The following is a 5,763-nucleotide window of genomic DNA, read 5'->3' as shown; positions in this document are numbered from 1 at the left end:
AAGGGGTGTCGTTTGCAATTCTTCAAAGGAAGGTCAATTTTCGTTCGTTAATTTGTATGTCAGTACCAACTGTGCTCTAAGAGACACTGCAAAATAGACCAGAAAAAAAGAGTGAATTTCTCTTTTATGAGCAGTAGTTACATATCTATTAAAAGAAGAGATGATACGAATTCATTAATGAATGAAATGCAGTTGACCTTTAAACAATGAGGGTTTGGGGGTGCTGACCCCCTCCCCCTTTTGAAAGTTTTCCTACTGCCATCTCTGACTCAAAAAACAAAGGAATTGATAAATGATTCACCAAAGGGCAGGAAGCTGACACAGCTTGTATAGACTCAGGACTCAAACTCTAGTTCTTTTGATTCCACACATTGTGATTTCTAATCCAACACAAATTTTTCTTAGTTAATTTAAAGACCTGTAAAATGAAAATACAAGTACGATACTTATTGAAAGAAATCTGCATATACGTGGACCAGGGAAGTTCAAGCTCATGTTGTTCAAGGATCAAATGTATTACTCTTAAAAAAAAAAAAAGTATTACTCTCTTAATCTCATAAGAGTAAATGAATGAAGGCATATTCAATAGAAATATTACCCTCCGGGCTTCCCTGGTGGTGCAGTGGTTGAGAGTCCGCCTGCACATGCAGGGGACACGGGTTCGTGCCCCGGCCCGGGAAGATCCCACATGCCGCGGAGTGGCTAGGCCCCGTAAGCCATGGCCGCTGAGCCTGCGCGTCCGGAGCCTGTGCTCCGCAACGGGAAAGGCCGCAACAGTGAGAGGCCCGCGTACCGCAAAAAAAAAAAAAAAAAAAAAAGAAATATTATCGTCCAAACCAGGTTTCTTAACCTAGCTCTGAACATCTTTGGCAAAATTAAAAAAAAAAAAAGTATTACTCTTAATCTCATAAGAGTAAATGAATGAAGGCATATTCAATAGAAATATTACCCTCCGGGCTTCCCTGGTGGTGCAGTGGTTGAGAGTCCGCCTGCACATGCAGGGGACACGGGTTCGTGCCCCGGCCCGGGAAGATCCCACATGCCGCGGAGTGGCTAGGCCCCGTAAGCCATGGCCGCTGAGCCTGCGCGTCCGGAGCCTGTGCTCCGCAACGGGAAAGGCCGCAACAGTGAGAGGCCCGCGTACCGCAAAAAAAAAAAAAAAAAAAAAAGAAATATTATCGTCCAAACCAGGTTTCTTAACCTAGCTCTGAACATCTTTGGCAAAATGATTTCTAACAGGACTATAATAATATACTCCTCATTTCATTGAAATACTTTGTTTTGTTTTTATAATTTTTTAATTACTTGCAATAGTTGCATAGAATATTTGCATAGAATTTTATAGAATAAAGTTGTTTCTTTTTTGGCTAATAACAACTTTGCTGAAATAAACTTGTTTTATATATTTCTTTGCATATATGAAAATAGGACATTCCCAGCTATGGAACTGATAGGGCAGGAAATATATGAAAATTTATCTTTCACACATTTTAATTATTCTGATAATTTTTTACAAAGGTTGAACTACACATTATTAATATTTTTAAATGTTTGCAAAATTGTATAATGCTATTTTGACTTGCATTCATTTAATTACATATGAATTTATGCATCATTATGTGTAAACTGCTTATTCATTTCTATGCTTATTAGATTATTCATATTTTTCAAATATATTTATAAATGTCCCTTCCCCTAATCCTAGAAATGCTGTAGGAAAAATAGGAAGTGTGTGGGAACTCGGAACTTTGTTTAGCAACTAACAAAACACCCTTAGCCCTGAGATCCACCCATTTCTTTCTTCTAAGAGTTACACACAGCACACAAGCACCCCATATACCATTTTTATAATCGTGTTTTTTTTTCTCTCCTGTAGTAGTTCTATTTATGTTCTTGATATGAATACTTTTTTGTTGTTGTTATATGTATTGCAGGTGTATTTTCCCAATCTGCAGTTTGTCCTTTAGCTTTGTATTCGGGGGCTTCCAAAATTAGATTTCTAAGCTTTTCCATGCTACCCAGGGAGAGATCCATACAGCATTTTTCTGGGTTCCCGGCATAAATTAAAGGGAAACTTTCACAATGTCCTGAGCTTTTGATGTCCTACAAATGAAGGAGGATGTCCTCAAATTCCTTGCAGCAGGAACCCACTTAGGTGGCACCAACCTTGACTTCCAAATCGGACAGTTATCTAAGAAGGAAAAGTGATGGCATTACCTCTAAATCTGAAGAGAACCTGGGAGAAGCTTCTGCTGTCCGCCTCTGCCATCATTGCCATTGAAAACCTGGCTGATGTCAGTATCATAACCTCCAGGAAGACCAGCCAGCGAGCTGTGCCGAAGTTTGCTGCTGCCACGGGCGCCATTCCTACAGCTGGTCACCTCGCTCCTGGAACCTCACTCACCGGAGCTGGGCAGGCTTCCGGGAGCCGCGACTCGTGGTGGTTGCCGACACCAGGCCTGACCATCGGCGTGAGAGGCATCTTCTGTGAACCTGCCTACCACTGCTCCATGTAACACGAACCAGTCTCTGTGCTGTGTGTACACCGCCATCTGCCCAACTAGCGGGAACTCGCTCTGCGGGTCTAATGGGATTGACGGACGCGGACCGGGGAAGTTCTGCGCATGCCTGGTTCCCTCTCCCGTGAGCACCTGCGGGAGTCCCGCCTGCTCTCGACTTGTGCGAAGATCCTCAACAGGTGGTAAAGGAAGGGCGGGGCTCAGCTGAGAAGGCTGTGACCAGGGAGGAATTCAGGGTGAGCGGACTGCCCCAGCTCCTGAATTTACTGCTGCTCAACCCGAGGTGGCAGCCTGGTGTGAAGGCGGCAGGTGCCCTCTGTGGCTGCCCAGCAGTTCCCTACTGAGAACCACAGTGCACAGCGGTCACTGAAGATGGGCTGCAGCTGCCACTGCTCAGGCCACGGAATGGGAGGGGCGACCGCTGAGTGGTCCTCAGCTGTTCTTCTGCAGACTCTAACCCAGAAAATGGAAATAAGAGTGATGGAAAATAAATAGCCTCTAAAGTAATTTCTAAATTATGCAGTGAATTCAACTACGTTAGAAACCAGCTTGGGTCACCAGTTGGCAGTAAGCTTCCACTTTTCATTTGCAAGTAATACATAAAGGCATTCATGATAATGTCCATTTCATAAAAGAAATTCAACATTTATAAAAATAATTTGCTAATTCTTATGATCTTAGCTACTTTTTAGTTTGTTTTTTTCCACGTTTAAAGAAAGCAATATATCTTACTCATATTTCACACGTGATATCTTGCTGCTCTATTTAAAAAAAAATGAACTCTTTATAAAATATAAAGACCTAAGTAGCTAGAGATATATCTCTTATTAATATGTAAATTGTAAAAGTTTTCTATTTTTTGGTTTCTTTCCACAGTATTTCATATGGAAATAGTAGCAAAAGATGTTCTTTTTCTTGTGACTTTGTTTTACCTCTTCAAAGAAATACTCTGAATTATTTGCTTTTTTTCTCTATTCACAGATTGATCGGCTATCTTCTGAAGCATGTACTCAAGGCTGTATTTTTACTTGGGTTTTGCATACTGAGCATATATCTTCTGGTAAGTTGCACCTTTTGTTCTTTTTTTATGGCTTTTATGCATTGTTATTCCATTAGTACAAGGTTAGCTATTGCTACAAAAGTCCCACAGAGAGAATATTTCAGTGACTTTCTTGACAATGCTGAAAAGTCTTTGTTTAGCACTCACTCTGCCTTCTAATTCTGTGCTGTTAATGTCACTTTCTGTATTCCAGTTTAATTCAGGTTGAGTTATTCTTATTCTTTCAGTCTCTAATCGCTAGCTCTTATATCTTTCAATTATACAAATCTGAACACAGCTTTGGTCTGGATTCACACAAGCTTGGTCTGTCACTTGAGTTCAGGTCCAAAGTAGTTTTTGATGTTTGCTACAACCATTACCTCATTGGCAGCCCCAGATAAAGTTGTCAGAAATTTACTGCATAATTTGGGAGGGTTTTACTTAGAATAAAATGAATTTTATTTGGAATAGACTTATGGAAAAACATGCCATTAAAAAAATTAATTTGACAGAAAGTAGAAGTATTAAAATAAGTCTACATATTAATAAAATTATTTAAATATAATGATTATTTTTTGGTACACTAACTTGAAATTTGTAAAAATATGCACTTCAAGGCTTCTATAATTTCCTAAAGTGAGTAATAATAAAAAAATATTGAACAAAACTTCCTCAAAACAAATGCAGCGCAAATAAAGATGATTTATAAACAAATTTTTCTGATTATTAATTAAACTTTGATATACCTATTAGTCTTTGATTTATATTACCATATTTGTTTGAAATTTAGCAAATGAGTTGCTTTAAAAAATGCATTTGGTAAAACCTAGAGCAATGACAAAAAGAAAAACACAAAAACATAAGTACTAAGCTAATAGTAACAAAAAAATTACCATGCTAAAAAGTATTAAATTAACCCAAGTAAAGACGGGAAAGGAGCAAAAACTGGATCAAAGAACAAAGGCAGAAATAGGAAATAAAGAGCAGCTGGTATATTTAAACTCAGTCATGGTGATAACAGTATTATATATAAAAGGTTTAAACTCAGGGAGCAAGGCAGACATTATCATAATGGGTGAAAAAAGGCTATAAGTTTTCTACATAAAAACCACTTTTTAAATGAATACGTTTAAATCTAAAAGGACTGAAAAAGTTACATTATATCAAACCTATTCATAAGATACCTAGAGAAGTAACATTAATATTAGACATGGTAGATTTTAGAATAAGAAATATTACCACGGATAAAGAGGAAAATGTTATGACAGAGGGGATGATTTATGAGAAGGATATAACAATCTTAATTTTTATGCATCTAATAAACTTTACATAAAGTAAAAATTAATAGAACTGATAGGATAACTAGAAAAAACTACAATTATAGATGAAGTTTACAGTCCTTCTCTCACCATCAAAAAATATTATACTACTACACTTAAATTGTATAATCTTACAAGAATATACCTTAATGTCCTCCTTCCTGTCCTTTGGACAATAGTTATTATATATTTCATGTCTACTTATGTTATAAACTACACATTTTGAATGTAATTTTTTTCATATATTTGGAAGTTCTGCATAATTCTGTAAACTGATATTTTCTTTTTTTTTTTTTTTTTTTTGTGGTATGCGGGCCTCCCTCTGCTGTGGCCTCTCCCGTTGCGGAGCACAGGCTCCGGACGCGCAGGCTCAGCGGCCATGGCTCACGGGCCCAGCCGCTCCGCGGCATGTGGGATCCTCCCAGACCGGGGCGCGAACCCGGTTCCCCTGCATCGGCAGGCGGACGCGCAACCACTGCGCCACCAGGGAAGCCCCTGATATTTTCTTAAATGGTTAATGGAGGATGTTACAAAACCATTCATTTGGAAAAGATCCATTCAAAGTACAAGATAGACTAATGAATTTTAATGTAACAAATTGCAAAAATACATGAATATGGTTTCAGTTTTCTTATTGAAACTAACTTCTAAGAAGCTGCCACTTACCAAGTTTTGACATTGTATCGAAGAAAAATATCTACAAATATCTGAAAAGACTTTTAAAATACTCCTAACTTTTCAAATTACTTTTCTGTGTAAAGACCAGATTCTCTTCATGTACTTTTTTTTTTTTTTAATTTTTTTTTAATTTTTGGCTGCGCTGGGTCTTTGTAGCTGCGCTTTCTCTAGTTGAGGCGAGCGGGGGCTACTCTTCGTTGTGATGCGT

General features: G+C 38.2%; 1 pseudogene; it reads left to right on the top strand.

Annotated features, from left to right (window-relative positions):
• The first annotated feature begins 2,082 nt into the window (after positions 1–2,082).
• On the top strand, positions 2,083–3,014 carry LOC102977434 (40S ribosomal protein SA-like; annotated as a pseudogene).
• Positions 3,015–5,763: the final 2,749 nt, after the last annotated feature.

The sequence above is a fragment of the Physeter macrocephalus genome, chromosome 4 (genome assembly GCF_002837175.3).
Source record: "Physeter macrocephalus isolate SW-GA chromosome 4, ASM283717v5, whole genome shotgun sequence".
NCBI lineage: Eukaryota > Metazoa > Chordata > Mammalia > Artiodactyla > Physeteridae > Physeter > Physeter macrocephalus.
This window is presented reverse-complemented; position numbering and strand designations above follow the sequence as displayed.